This window comes from Erinaceus europaeus, chromosome 8 (assembly GCF_950295315.1).
Source record: "Erinaceus europaeus chromosome 8, mEriEur2.1, whole genome shotgun sequence".
Lineage (NCBI taxonomy): Eukaryota > Metazoa > Chordata > Mammalia > Eulipotyphla > Erinaceidae > Erinaceus > Erinaceus europaeus.
The window spans coordinates 66,273,352-66,290,166 of record NC_080169.1 but is presented as its reverse complement, the minus strand read 5'-3'; the positions used below and the strand labels follow the sequence as shown (position 1 = coordinate 66,290,166).

The following is a 16,815-nucleotide window of genomic DNA, read 5'->3' as shown; positions in this document are numbered from 1 at the left end:
TAAATACACTGTTTAACATCCACCTATTTAAATTAAGTAGCATACTGCACACAAGATATTACTATCACATTTTTCTTTGCTTCCATATCAATATTCATAAAATGTTCAATATCACTCCTTCTGTGAAACTGCTATAACTTCCTCTCTTCAGTAAGTATTGAATTTTCTCACTTTCACATTCCTGCTTGTCCATATTGAAGGTTTTACATAGACATCATAAACTTCCTTTTCTCCACATCTATCAAGCTTGCTACTTCACTGTATTCTCAATAACTCACCGAATATATTTCATTCTTCTCAGATGAATTCTATGCTTTCTCTCTGAAGTGCTTTCCTACTTCACATTATGTTTTAAATAATAAGTATTTATTCTTTAAGCATTACATCAGGGACCAACACATTAATTCACTTGGATAATGTGCTATTTTTTCATGTATGAGATCCAGGTTCCTAACTCACTGAAGGACTTGTCAATGCTTTGGTTTCTTTTTTTTTTTTTTTCCTCTTCTCTTCTTTTCTTTTTTTCTTTCCTTCTTTTTCTTTCTTTTTTTCTTTTTGCATTATCTTTTGTCGGGCTAGCATCACAGGAGGGAGAGATAACCCAGGAACCAAGTTCGTGGCAGAGATAACTCAGGAACCAAGTTTGTGGCAGAGATAACCCAGGAACCAAATTTGTGGCGGTAGCAATACAAATCTTTATTCATGTGGGCGCCCCAGAGTTGGACATGTAAGCACCTGGTTAAAACCTCGTGGAGCCAAAAAACTACAGTGGTCTACGTCTGCCTCCCCTTTTCCCTCTCTCAGGACTGGAAGAGCCAAGTCTGCCCCTGAAGTGGTTTCACAATCCATATATATTTAGGAGAAAGGCAGAGAAAAATGGGAGGGACTGGAAAGGTAGAACCTCTCTAGCAACTGTTTCCAGGGTTTTAACTGGTGGGATTAATGTTACCCTGCAGGCAGGGCTGGTCTTGAAGAATATAGATCAAAGGAATGGAATGGGTAGGGATCTTTCAGGCAAAACAATGATTATGTAAATAAGCCATAGTATCCCAGTGCAGGGTGGAGCAGGGGGAGCTGTCTTAATGCCTGACAATCTTTATTTATTTATGTATTGGGTAGAGACAGCCAGAAATCAAGAGGAAGGAAGTGATAGAGAGGGAGCGAGACATATCTGCAGCACTGCTTCACCACTCGCAAAGCTTTCCCCCTCAGGTGGGGACCAGGGGCTCAAACCTGGGACCTTTAGCACTGTAACAGGTGTGCTCAACCAGGTCCACAACCACCCAGCCCCCTAATGCTGTGGTTTCTTTCCCTCTCTCTCTGCCTCACTGTATTACTTTTTTTTTTCCAGTGGAAACAAACAAGTAAACAAAAAAATTAGCACAGAGTGGTGTGGTCCTGGAGGTAATAAAGAGAAGAAGGAGAAAAAAGAGGAGAAATTGAGGAGGAAGAGGAGTTGAGGAAGAAGAGGAGTGGGAGAGAGAGGGGGAGAAGGAGGTGGAAATGGAGGAGGAGGAGGAGGAAGGGAGAACTACATCACTATTTTCCTACTCTATTTATAGATGGTACTATTCTAAATTAATCCACCATGTTTTCATTTTGTTTTCAGCAAAGAAGACAATTGTACTATTGTTTGACACTGTCTAGTATTTACTTAAAAATTTCTATCATTTTTTTCTTCCAGTGAGACTATGTGCTTTTCAAGGAAATAAACTATTCATATATTATAAACCTTATATAATATGTGCATAGCAAAGCCTTCCTGAGTATTCATAAAATATACATTAAAGTGAAAATCAGCAGAATTGAAAATAACTTAAATAAAATACTGAAAAAAAATACCTAAAATGATGAACACTGATGTATTTGTTATAAATTTGAAATCAAAGACCAAGAGCAACAATAATTTTATCTTTATTTTTACTATGGAAATTCTAATACATAAAAGAAACTGCTTAATTGATGTCTTTCATTATGAAAATACAAATATTTCCTGTGAGAGTTATCAAATACCATCGATAATCATGACTAATTCAGAGTACCTTAGAACTATATTTCATCACTAAGTACTTACTGTAGTTGTAGTTACTTTTATGGAAGAAGTTGGCTGCATTATAGTCCAAGGAAGCACATTAATTATGACTGTTGTAGTGGCTGACAGCTGACTAGCTTTATCCCCACCTAATTCATCAGTAACTTCAATAAGTAGCTGGAAAGTCACAGAGTCTTGAATTCCCTGAAATACATTATACTGGAAATCCTGAATGATAGCCAGACAAGGAGAATCAGCATTTGGTCTCCAAAGTGTGAATTGATTATTTTTATTTCCTGAGAACGATGAGGTTCAATAAAACTACATTATGTATTACATTCTTTCTTTTGTCTTCAAGTTCTAGTTTTAAGTTCCATAATAGTACATTTCCAAAAGTTGTACAATATTTCACATGTGTATCTTTAAAAAATTGCATAGAAGTGGCTTATCTGAAATCAAATGTCTGACCTCCTACAATGGTATAGCTTAACTCTTCCTGAGGAGAATCTTTGAGCAGTTAAGCTGAATAAAGGGAATTTTAGTAGTAGAATAAATTGTAGTTTCCCAATGAGGCGGATTGCATACAGGAGGTTCATCGTTCATATTCTACAATGAAAATATTATTTTTTATTTCATTATTTGTGATTCAATGTTGATTTATAAAATTATGAGATAACAGGGGTATAATTCCACATCGTCCACACCACCAGAGTTCTGTGTCCTTGTTTCCACAAATGGAAACTGCAGTAGTTTTTCCAAGGTCATATATGTGGGTTGACTATTACTTCTACAACCATTTGTATATATTTATATATATTTGCACATTTTTTCTATGGTTCTGCCTTCTCTACCTTTCTAAGTCACACCTATACCTAGTAAGACTTCTGAATGTCCTTCTTACTCTCTTTTCTCTCTCTGAATCTTGATGGAGTTGGAGTTCATATTCCACACTTCCCCCTATAAGAGGAAATGATAGAGAGCTCTGATCTTCAATTTCATCAGAACCCATAAAGAGGGAAAAGGGACATTTAAAAGTGGCAGTGTGTGTAGATTTGACTTGGAGAGTGTAGAGATCAGGACTGTGGAAGAAATGGGCAAATATACGGACAGATAGTTATAGAAATTAAAGTCTACTTATGCCTGTGATCTTGGGAAGGCTACTGCAAGTTCCAATGAAAGGAATGGGGACTCAGGACTCTGGTGTTGGTCTGTTGTCCCAAAATTTTGTAAATCAATATTACATCACAAAAAAAAAAAGGAAAAGAAAGAAGTGGAGAAAAGACAGGATCATAGAAAAAAAATGGGCAAAATAGATAGATAGATATAGATAGATAGATAGATAGATAGATGATATATAGACAATTACAGAAACAGTGGTCATTGGAAGAACCACTGTGACATTGGAAGAACCACTGCAGTTTCCAATGAAAGGAATGTGGACACAGAATCCTGGTGGTGGGAACTTTGTGGAATTATACCCGTTATCTTGTAATTTTGTAAACCAGTATTAAATCACTAATTAAAAAAATCTCAAAAATTTAATGACAATTCAACAACCTAAAGTGTGTGAAACTGTTGTAAAATAAAGGAGGAAAAAAGGCAAACTGCTCTCAGAATTTGCCTAAAACATTCGACACTTTTCTATGTTTATTTGTGAATTATTTATTAGTGACTTCCAAGTTCATGATTGACTTTTTCCCCCTTTCTTATTCTTTTTTAAATAGGGGCAAAGAAAAATTGAGTGGAAAGGGGGAGAGAGGAATAAGGAGAAGGGGAGGGGAGGAGGGAGAAGGAGAGGGAGACGGAGGGGGAGAGAGAGAGAATCCCAAAGTACAAGTTCACCACTGGCTGGTCAGAGTGGGGCAGGGCAGGGCATACCTGGACCTTAACCTAAATCCTTGTGCTTGGTAATGTGCACACTCTACTGTGTATACCACAGCCTACCCTTTCCCCCAATCCCCAACCCCAGTTTATGATGTCTTAAGCTTATTTTCTAGATGCTTTTCTTTCAACAGTCTTTCTGACATCACTATTATGCTTTTGAATTTAAGGATTATGCTGGAAAAATTCTTCTTTCTTCAAAATCATTATGGTCAGCCTTTAATCTAGTTCCTAACATTGAGCACAAAAACACTCTGCCAAACTTGAATCAACAGTTCCTATTTCTAGGGTGCTATTTCCATTATTTGGCACTTAACTTATTATGCCAGTGTTGGTTGTCAGAATTAATTTTGACAGAGACCATCATTGTCCTGACAAACTAAATCTCTAGTTACACAATAATGTGGCATATTCACTTCTCTAAATGTTCCCAATTAAAATGTTAGAAGTATAACTATTGGATTATGGAAATGTGATCAATATAAAGTCTACAAGGGAGAAGAAGTATTTGAACTGTTTATACATTTCAAAACAAAAATCATTAACTTTTTAGAATGCTATTGCATAAATCAGGACTATTTTCACTGAAGAAAGATAAAACAGTGTCTTTCTTTGCTAAAAAATATTATTAAGGTAAACTAATAATTGTTGCTCATACTCTAGAATTTTATTAATGTAACTTAAGGTAACTTGAAGAACTAAAACTATTTAGTCAATTAATCTCTAATGTTTGCTCAAATATATCCCACATTAAATATAATTTATAATAAGATTATTTTATGTAATAAATGTACTATTTTAAATTTATTTCTTGTTAGTAAAGAAATAAAATACACATCTTGTTTCATAATAAGTTATTATTAATATAAAAAGTATAATTCTAAATATTCATTTACTTTAATTTTTAACTTTGAAGACAGATTTTCTTTATATGCAGAAAGTAAATTAATTACTAAAGCACAGGTGAGATAAATTCTTGGGCCCTTTAGACATCTATGAAATATTTTCTTAAAATAAATTTCAGTGGGGGCCAGGCGGTAGCGCACCTGGCTAAGTGCACACATTACAGAGCACAAGGTCCCAGGTTCAAGCCCCTGGTCCCCGCCTGTAGAGGGAAAGCTTCCCAACTGGTGAAGCAGGCCTGCAGGTGTCTCTCTGTCTTTCTCTCCCTCTCTATCTCCCCCACTCCTCTCAATTTCTCTCTATTTCTATCCAATAATAAATAAATAAAAAAATTTCAGTTAAATGAAAAAGAGCCATAAAATTCAAATATATAATGAAACTAAGAACTTACTTTGTAAGAAGTAATGATGAGCTTGTATATCTTTAGATAAGGAATTTCCTTACAGATATATATATAGAGAGATTTATAGATAAACCTATAAATTTATAGATTTATCTATAAATCTCTCTATATATATCTATATATATAGTTAGTCTTTAATATATAGCTTAAAAATGATAGCCAATTATTTCTGTGAATATTCATAGAGTTCATGAAGAGAAATAGGAGGCTATATATTACCTAAGTGTTTTTAGAAATCTTCCTCCTTAGAGATTGGCAAAATAAATTATGGCACTGGAGGTCATGCAGTGGACAGTGTTAGTACTATATGTATGAAGTTCTGAATTCAATCATAGCACATGCCAGAGTAAAGCTCTGGTTATTTCTCATCAATAAATAAACTTTTTTAAAAAAATGAACTCTTCTAGTAATAAATGTCAAAGATCTTATGCACATACACTCTATTAATAACATTTCATGAAATTTTGTTACACGTTCTTCATTTTCATTTTGTTACCTACACATTAAAACACACTTTTTCATAGAATTCTTCCTTTTTTGGATAAATGATTCTTTAAATTTTAGTTAAATCAAAATATTCTTCATTCTTTTTAAAATTCTTCATCAGTAGTCAGTTACCTATAGTGGTAAACTATTTTAATTTTAAAACTAAAACTACTGAGAAGTGGATGGAGGCAGTACATTATAAAAATTTTCCAACGATCTAAAAGAAATATATGTGGTCTGTTGTTATTTTGAATAATCAGGAAAAATTCTCTGAGAAATTGTGACTTAATTGTACATTATATTTACAGTAAAGATATATGAAACTATTAGTGAAAACCAAACCTACTTCAATGACTTTGAAAGTAAGGAGGAATATAGAAATTCTATCATAAGTCATCAACTGATTCACACAACAAAATATAATCTATTATTAAGAATAGAAACAGGTCCTGGGGGTCAGGCAGTAGCGCAATGGGTTAAGTGCACATGGGCAAAGCACAAGGACTGGCATAAGGATCCTGGTTCAAGTCCCCAGCTCCCCACTTGCTAAGCAGTCACTTCACAAGCTGTGAAGTAAGTCTGCAGGTACCTGTTTTTCTCTCCCCCTCTGTCTTCACCTCTTCTTAATTTCTCTCTGTCCTATCCAACAACAATGACAACAATGACAGCAATGACAATAACAACAATAACAACAACAATAAACAAGGTAACAAGGGCAACAAAATGGGGAAAATGGCCTCCAGGGACAGTGGATTCTTAATGCAGGCACCAAGCCCAGCAACAACCCTGGAGGCAAAAAGAAAAGAAAAAAGAAGCATAGGTCCTTATACATGGTAACATGTGTGTTCAACCAAGTTCATCACCACATGGCACCTGGTATAGAGTTTTAATTTACACACTTTTAATTTTGAATGAATTTCAAAGATAAGATATATATAACATGACATTTGTGGAATGTGGAGGCTAAAGATAAATCTCAAATCTGTTGTAGAAGAACATTTTACAAGCTGGTGAATGGATTTGCTATTAAAAAGTCTGTAAAAGATAAGTGCACTGTTAAAACTGTAGAACATGTAGAAATAAGTTAATAGAAAATAGAATTTTCTGAAATAGGCTATCAAAGTAGCTATGTTTAAATAAGCTAAAGTCAATATTTTTAATATTGTAAATCATTAATAATAAGTGGGATCAGGCCTTACAAAACACACAAAGTTTGATAAATGACATTGTTTTCTTTTCCTTGGAAATGGCAGTAAAATTATTTAAAATATGATTATATATAAATCTAGAGTTCCTTCAAGTTTTACTTTGTAATCTCATTATTAGATGCTATTACTCCTTCTTTTGGCCCTAGGCATTGGAAGATTTCTTATGAATTAAACACATGAAATTTGCTACTATCTTACAACTTTATTTGGAAGGAACTACAACCAACCCAATACCATATGATCAAAAAAAACAAGGAAACGAATGATCCCTCTCTTCACTCTTGAAAATGGGATTAGTTGGGTTGATGGAAAACTCATGAAATATGTTTCTATGTAAAAAGGCATCATGGCTTTTCTGATAGCCCAGTATTTTACAAATAACAAGATAACATTTGCTAAGAGTATGACAAATGGTAATTGAAGTCATTATTTCCCTTTTAATCTTATCACTCCAGGAAAAATAAAAGAGATGAAAGAACAGAGATAACATCCCTTGATTAGCATAGTGGTATTTAAATGTGATTCCTTTAGTGTGTTTTTCTTCTCAGTTTATGGGACCAATTTTATAAGTGATATTTGTAGTTCTTACAGGAAAACTTGCATTTTGGCTTTCTCTCTTGAAAATTACATGTTCTTGAGTTTTTGGAATCTTACTGAACATCCTTTATCTCAGCAGACCATTTACATGTTATCTCTAGGGTTTACACACACATACACAGGCACAGCCTCCAGCAAGACTGAACTTTAATTGCTTTACTTAGGAGAGCTTCCTGGTTGTGGGTGGGCACAGACATAATTTTAACCTTTAGCTTTTACTTTACGTAGACTTCTTAAACCAAAATAATATAAAACTAATGATAATGCTTCCCACCCATGTTTTTAACATGCTGTTAAGATTTGCTGCTCTGTAAAAATAAAAGCAGTTTGGATTAAACAACAGCATTGATAGTAGAAACAAACTGGTATTCAAGTTCAAATGAATAACAAAAATAAAACCAAAACCCCTCAGGCTTTATTTCTGCATTTTCATGTTAGAGCCAAAGAAGAAAAAGAGAAAACTCGGAATGAAAAACTCTTGTGTGGGTAGATGTATTCAGCATTGTTGTCATCCTAATGTTCAGAATCCCATGAGAAATCTTGGTTTCCATAGTAAGTGCAATTTTATGTGTGACACACTGCACTAATATAAGATGATATGAATGTTGACAGACTACATAGAAAACAAAATGGCACTGAAGCCAACGTAAGAATATCTGCTAAATCGTAATATGGAATTTCCTTTGTTATGGTCTGGCAAATATCCCATTATCAAACTAGAGTAAAAATAATAGTACTACTGGGGATTATCCAGTATTACTAGTTTGTCCAAATCTTTATGTGCTCTTGAAGCTTCTAATACTATTAATGTCTTCATTTAAAGTATCTCAATCTGTCTGCACTAATGAAGTAATCAAGACCATTCAAGATCAAGTTCCTTAATTTTTTTTAAATCCTTTTACACCTTTTTTGTTCATTTTAAAATGAACTGCCACATTTTGTTTAAAGTACGATTTCTCAAGTAAGACTAAGTAATAGCCCCAGAAGTTAGCTGGGAAAAAATTGCATCTGTTTAATATGTAAAGAAACAAAGACACATATTAAGCAGTAAATAACCTAAGTTACCATTATCATTCTAGTAAATTACAAAATATATCTCTAGTAACAGGATTCTGAATTTGGACTACGCATTCTGGAGTGAAAATTTTCATTAAAATTCTGCCTCCAAGGTAGGTTCTTGGGTAGGAAACTTTGATTCCCTTAACTATATAAAATAGTATTTTAAAAGTATATGCTTAGAAAATTTATATATATATATATAAATAACATATATATGTATATATAACATACAAAGTACTTAGAGTAGCACCTGAATGATACACCCTGGACAGGTATAAGTTACTATGATTTTTTTTTTTTGCCTCCAGGGTTATGGCTGGCACTCCGAATCCACTGCTCCTGGAGGCCATTTTTTTCCCTTTTGATGCCTTTGTTGATTATCACTGTTGTTATTGTTGTTGTTGTTATTGCTGTCGCTGTTATTGGATAGGACAGAGAGAGGTCGACAGAGGAAGGGGAGACAGAGTAGAAGAGGAAGATATACACCTGAAGACCTTTTCCACACCTGAGAAGCGACCCCCTCCTGCAGATGGAGAGCTGGGGGCTGGCTCTAACTGGGATCCTTATGCCAGTCCTTGCACTTTGCACCATGCGCGCTTAACCCGCTGAGCCACCGCCCAGCCCCCAAGTTACTATGATTTTTAAAGTCTTTTTGTAGCCCTAGGATCCTCTCTTGTGTTTCTTTTCTTTTTTTTTTCTTTTTTTAATTTATTGATTTGTTATTGGATAGAAACAGAGAGAAATCGAGAAAGAAAGGAGAGATAGGAAGAGAAACAGAGACACCTGCTGACGTGCTTTACAGCCTGTGAAGCGACTCCCCTGCAGTTGGGAAGCAGGGAGCAGGAACAGGATCCTAACAGGTCCTTGTGCTTTGCGCCACCTGTGCTTAACCTGCTGTGCTTCCATTCCGACTCTGTTTTTTTTTTTTCCTACTCCCTCCTTAAATAACTTTCATTATATTTTATATAACCAATTTGTTCATTCCCTTCTTTGTGTCTTTTACTACTTATCTACCATCATGAACAGGACTTTGTTGTACAAGTGAAAATAATTAGATTCTTTATTTTTTTGATTGGACAGAGAGAAACGGAGAGAGGAGGGGAGAGGGAAGAAAAAGATAGACACCTGCAGACGACTTGTTTCACCACCTTTGAAGCGACTCCCCTGCAGGTGGGGAGCCGGGGGCTAAAATCAAGAAGTTTACGCTGGTCCTCGCACCTTGCGCCACCTGCGCTTAACCCACTGCGCTATCGCCGGACTCCCATTAGTTTCTTAAATAAAATTTTTTCTCCCCTTTTTGCATAAATCATTTCACTTTCCAGGTGCAAATAATCTTCTAGTTTATCACTCTTGTTTCACAATCAGGCACACAGAACGCTGAGGACCTAAGACTTTGTAAAAGAATCAAGAAATAGACTTGAAGAATAAATCGAAGACCTGGAGCCATGGAGGACCTGTGAACAGCACATCATACTTTCAAACTTTTATTTTCTTCCTCGTTCTACTTCTGCACTTCAACTTATTCATCAATGTTCTGCCTTTTGAATTATAGTTCCACAGTACCTCTAAAGGTAACTCTGACAACTCACTATTTGGAATGTAAAACATTCAATTTCCTCTCCCTTCCTACTTCCCAATACAGTGCACAGTATTGATTTTCTTATTGGAATTATCTTTGTGGATGTGTTCTTTTTAGTCCTTCTTATTTAAAAAGATGCCTTACCAAATCTCTTACTTGTCTCATGTTTTTTTGACTAAAATTCCATCTCTGGCAATTAATCCCTATTATTTCATTTCAATCAAAACATTTCTGCACATTGTTGAAATAACCAATCCAGTACATACAATAAGACAGAGATTATTTCCTACAATGTGTATAGAATAAAAGGGAAAAAAATCTAGTCAACCTGAGAGCTCAGACACTTAAATACTAATAAGAACAGTATTGGAGTATTGCTCTTAGAACATTATTATTCTTTTCATACAGAAAGAATAATTCTGATTTATGGAGTCTTTCATAGTATTAATGCTTTAAAAATATTCCCAGCACAACTGCTTGCAAGTATTGTACTGAATGTAAAGGTGGGGGTGGGGGTGGCATGGGGTGGAGAGCGGGTAGTGGCCCGCTCTAGTACATGCAGGTACTGTCATGCAATGCACAAGGATCCTGGCTCAAGCCCCCATTCCCCACCTGCAGGGAGGACACTTCATGAGCTGTGAAGCAGGTCTGAAGTTATCTGTTTCTCTCTCCCTCTCTGTCTACCTTTCTCTCTGTCCTTTCAAATAATTTTTTTTATTAAAAAATAAAAAAGCAAAACAAGTTGGGATAGGACAATAACAATGGGCTCTTTGTGAGCCACTATGAGATGTCTTCAATATAACACTGAATGTATGAACATTAAATACCTAAATGTAAATGTATATTTACTTATAAAAACATAAATAACAGGACAAACTAATTTATTCCACAATAATTCATGAAGAATCTTGATTTATTTTTCTACTTTTGGACCTCATAATACTCACTGGTTTTGTTTTCTTAAAGAAACAATTACTTATTTAAGAGAAAAATGTTGAGGCCAGCCTGTGGCACACAAGGTAGAACATGTATGTTATAATGCACAGGTTCAAGCCCCTGGTGTCCAACTGCAGGGGGAATGCTTTATAAGCAGTGAGGCAGTGCTGCGGGTGTCTTTTTCTCTCTTCCTCTCTGTCTCCCCCTTATTTTCCAATGTCTCAGTTGCCATTACGAGTAAGATAAATAAAAAGTAATTACCATAAAAACTAAACTGTCTCTACAGTTATCATTTAAAAGTGCTTTGCTTTTTGTTAATAGCACCTTTTAAAATTAACATAATTTACATTTTAATTAAGTTACATTCATAACAAAATATATTCAACAAGCACAAAACTCTGTTTATTTTCTATATTCACACAGACACATACAGTTGCATGAGCACATACACACAAACCTAATTATTATCATTCTTCACTACAGTATTATATTTGTTACAGTAATGCATTAAGATTTACAGATCACGGGAGTCGGGCGGTAGTGCAGCGGGTTAAGCGCACGTAGCACAAGCACAAGGGCTGGCAGAAGGATCTGGTTTCAACCCCCAGCTCCCCACCTGTAGGGGAGTTGCTTCACAGGTGGTGAAGCAGGTCTGCAGGTGTCTATCTTTCCTCCTCTCTGTCTTCCCCTCCTCTCTCCATTTCTCTCTGTCCTATCTATCAACGACGACGACAACAACAACAATAATAATAACTACAACGATGAAAAACAAGGGCAACAAAAAGGGAAAATAAATAAATATAAAAATATTTACATATCATTATCATCTGAAGGTCATAGTTTTAATTAGGTCTCATTGTTGATGTACATTTTGTAGATTTGAACATATGTAAAATGACAAGTATCCACCATTTTAAAGTCCTACATAATGATTTTTCTGTCCCAAAAAAATCCTCAGTAATCTACCAATCTACCTCATCCTTCTTTCTATAGTTCATATTTATTATTCCTGTTTCTATAGTTTTGCCTTTCTAGAATGTCATATAACTGAAAAAAGTACAAGGATCCAGATACTGACACAGCCTATAGAATGCACATGACCATGCACAAGGACCCAGGTTTAGCCCAAACTCCTAGCAGCAGAAAGGGAAGCTTCATAGTCAGGGAAACAAGGCTACACATCTCTCCCTCTCCCTCTCCCTCTCCCTCTCCCTCTCCCTCTCCCTCTCCCTCTCCCTCTCCCTCTCCCTCTCCCTCTCCCTCTCCCTCTCCCTCTCCCTCTCCCTCTCCCTCTCCCTTTCCCCTCTCCCACCTCTCCCCTCTCCCCTCTCCCCTCTCCCCTCTCCCTCCCCTCCTCTCCATCTCCACCTATCTGTCTCTATCCAAAATATCTAAATAAATAAAAAAATATATTTCTTTTTAAAAAAGAAGTAATCTTTTCAAAATTTTCTTTCAGGAGGGTTATTGCTGGGGCGCATTCATCTTGAAGGCTGACTCCTCCCCTCATCCCACTTGAGTGTAGAGACAAAGGACTCAAACACAGACCTCTGGTTTCAGGTCCAGCAAATTAACCACTCATCCACAGCCTTCAGCCATGCCGGGGGATGGTTTCTAGTAAGCTTAGCTTCTATCCATAATCAAGAAAACCTGCAACAACTGACCCACTTCCTGCTTCCCATAACACCTTTCAGATGTTTCTGCTTATCTATCTCATTCTTGCCCTCTTTCTTTCCTTTCTACACATTATCTCGACAAAAATAAAACAGAACTTTGCCCAGTGCTCTGTCTCTGTTTCTAAAGCCCTGGACTTATATGGATGATGAAAGTGTTGTGTGTGCCCATGAATTTAAGAAGGGGTGGGGGGGGGATGCTACATAAATTTAAAAGGGACAGGGTTACACAACCAAGACAACAACAATAACAAAAAGACCAAGGCAAGATGAGAGGATTGGAATTGACCTTAAGGTAGGGAGAAGGGCTGGTGACCAAGCTCAGCCACTGGTAATCAAAAGATTTTACCTCTCATACTTAGACCTCTAATAGATCCCTCTCTCCACTGTCACTGGCCATCTCCATCAGGAGCAACATAATGAACCCCTTAGTGGGTTCATATAGGACCTTGCCCTCAATGTAGATCAACAGTGGTAGGGACTACCCCATTTTCAGAAGGGAGGGTTAGTTCAGGCAATGGATGCAGCCAAGAATGTTCCTAGGTAGGACTGTAGATGGTGAGCTCAGACCTACAGGGATGCAGAGGTTACACAGGCTCCTGCACTAAATATAGGCCCCAGATCAAATTGATGGGGTTTACAGTTGATGGTATTTAGATAATTTTCCCAAATTTGGGAGCTACTCTCTTCCCTGATGCAGCTTTCTAGTCCTCTAACTGCAACCCTGACATCATCTCTCCAGATAATATCGTGGGTCCACCTGCATGTTAGCTGTCAGGCTCAGCCAAAAATTAATAAAGTCATGGGCCCCTTGGAATATACCCCAAATAGACCTACTAACATTTTCCAAAATGGGAACCCCAAATCTCATCTGCTATAGTCTTGCCTTTAGATTCCTCATTATTAAACAATTTGTTCTTCTTTATATCTTAATGCTTTTTCAGACAACAAGTTGCAGATGCTACCATGATGCCAACCTGACTCCCCTGGACAGATGACCCCACCAGTATGTCCTGGAACCACATTTTTCCAGAACCCTGCCCCACTGGAGAAAGATATAGACAGGATAGGGGTATGGACTGACCTCCCAATAGCCATATCCAGTGGAGAAGCAATTACAGAAGCCAGACCTTCCATCTTCTGCACCTCATAATGATCCTGGGTCCATGATCCTAGAGAGATAAAGAATAGGAAAGCTTCCAGAGAAGAGGATGGGATATGGAACTCTGGTGTTGGGAAATGTGTGGAATTTCACCCATTTTATCCTATGGTTTTGTCAATATTTTCTCTTTTTCATTTTCTAAAAAAAATAGTAATAAATTTTCCCTTGTGAATTCACCTAGTCACTTTAATGTCTTTTAGAATTCATAAAGATAAAATTCAGTGAGTAATCTTTAATATACTATCTTTTTACTTTTATTTATAAAAAGGAAACACTGACAAAAACCATAGGATGAGAGGGGTACAACTCCACACAATTCCCACCACCAGAACTTCGTATCCCATCCCCTCCTCTGATAGCTTTCCTATTCTTTATCCCTCTAGGAGCATGGACCCAGGGTCATTGTGGGGTGCAGAAGGTGGAAGGTCTGGCTTCTGTAATTGCTTCCCTGCTGAACATGGGCATTGACAGGTCGAGCCATACTCTCAGCCTGTCCCTCTCCTTCCCTGTTGGGGCAGGGTTCTGGGGAAGCTGGGCTCCAGGACACATTGGTGGGGTCATCTGCCCTTAATACACTATCTTTATGTAGAAGTAGCACTTTTGATTTTAATATTTGCCAGTTAGGGGAGGAAGAGTTAGCTCATCAGGCTGAGCCTACACTTTGTATTATTTAGGTACAGGTTAGATCCCCTGTACCACATGTGAGAGAGAGAGTGCCTCAGACTGTGAAAGCTCAGGTATAATGATATCACACCCTCTGTCTTTCTATCTCTGAATGAAAAAGCAGTTAGCCTAGGAGCAGTGAACCCCCACATGTATGGGACTCTGGCTCTACAAAAAACAAAACAAAACAAATAAAAAGATCTGTCAGTTAAAAATTCATACTAGATAATACATACCTACTGTCTACTACAATCTACTCAGAGTTCCCTTTTAATTTATAGTTCTCTCTCTGTATTTATGTGTTTATATATATACATATATATAAATGTACATAAACACATATACATGTTTATTTTCAGAAAATTTTTGTTTACTAGGTAGAAATTAATGATACCTAAAGTATCCCACCCTCAAAAACTTAAGAAATATACTATATGGTATAAAAAGTTAAGTGACAAAATACACATATAAAAAACAGATATATGGTTAAACACTCTGTTTTGAGTATATATTACTGAATATTTCTGGATGAGATCAACATGTGCTTTTTTGCTTGTTTTGCTTCGTTTTTCCTTATCTTAGGAAAGTAGCACTCAGTTCTTGCTATTGGTGGTCATGGAGATTTGAACAAGAACCTCTCCCTTGCCAGTCCTAGGTCCTGTTCACTATGACTCTGGTATTTCCCTGCTCAAGAATAACATTTGAATAGGTAGTCTGAGTGAAGCAGCTTGCATTCACCTCTGCAAGCTAACAGCAACAACAAAAGACAATTTACTTTCTTTGTCTGATTGCTGAGCTGAAACACTTTTTTCTTTTTTTCGCTATTTGCATATTGGGCCTTATACAGTGTATGTTCTTGACTTTTAGGCCTTCAGGCTCAGATTGGGAATACATATTAGGTTCCTTGGGTCTTCCTTTAGTTTGCAAAGGACACATGTGAGACTGATAACAATTTAGATATAGATGATAGATTAGAAAGATGATAGATAGATAGATAGATAGATGATAGATAGTACAATTATATGTATATATATAGGGGGTATATTTTGGTATGTACATGTATATTTTCTCTGGATACTATGCTTCTTTTTTTTTCAATTTGATTTCTTTCAGCTTACATTCTTTCAATTTTCTTTTCAGTGTGATTTCACACATCTTAAACATCAAATCTGTATTAGGTTAGTTCTATATGCTATATTTTAAAATTCTTTCAGCTATGCCACATTTATTACATGAAAGAGACTGTTTTATAATTTCAGTGTCATAAAATGTAAACATTTCAAGAAAACATGCTTTTTTAAAAAGAAATATATAAGTTTGGTTACTTTTACACTGTAGATTTATTCCATAATCTGCTAAAGAAAGGAAAGATCATCTTGAAGTGCTTATCACACTTAAGTGATGACTAGCTTATGGTTTGATAATTAAGTATTAAAAGTATGATATTCATCAAAAATAGAAAATCAAAGATATTTCCCATTACTTTATTCTCTAGTTGTGAAAATGGCTTTAGATTGTTTAATTGCTGATCAGTTCTATAGTGCTCACTATGAGCCAATCATGTCTTTACAACATTCTGAGTTTAAAATATTACCTTGACCTTCTTGAGTGTCATTATTATTGTAATTTCTATACTGTGAGAAAAAGATAAGAGCAATTCAACAATTTACCCAGTGTCATAAACAGTAAACGATGAAGCTGAGATTCATAACCAGGCCATTTTACTAAAGAAACTGTGCTCTTAAACACCATGCAATGGCATAAAAATATTTGGCAGCACTATCATCTTTAAATACATATGGTTATAGTTACTGACTATTGTGGTTAATAGGCATCTAGGTTAAAAATATATGTAGATTTAGTATTCACTTCCATGACAAAACAAGCTCTCCAACTGAAAAATAACAAAAGAAAGACTCAGTTCTTGGTAATGTCTTATTATCTTAGATTGCCATTCCTGCTCTTACTAACAATTCCCTTTTAAAAAGCAAAGGTAATAAAATTTACTCTCCTAATAGGCATGTTTTACTATATATAAAACCAGATAAATTCCGTGTGGCCATTATGAAGTTTGAAACATTCTTTTAGAACAGACGTGAGTTCTAAAGTTACATCTTTTAATCACACTCAATAAAAGGAAAATAGTAATATATAAATTATTGACTATGAGGGCCTTAGATGCAAGGAAAATAGCCTATATTTTACATATTCTAGAAATGAAGTAAGTATCTGGCAG

General features: G+C 35.9%; 1 pseudogene; it reads right to left on the bottom strand.

The window, feature by feature from the left end:
• LOC132539723 (cadherin-related family member 3-like) overlaps positions 1 to 16,815 on the bottom strand; it is a 208,172-nt pseudogene that overhangs the window by 23,622 nt on the left and 167,735 nt on the right.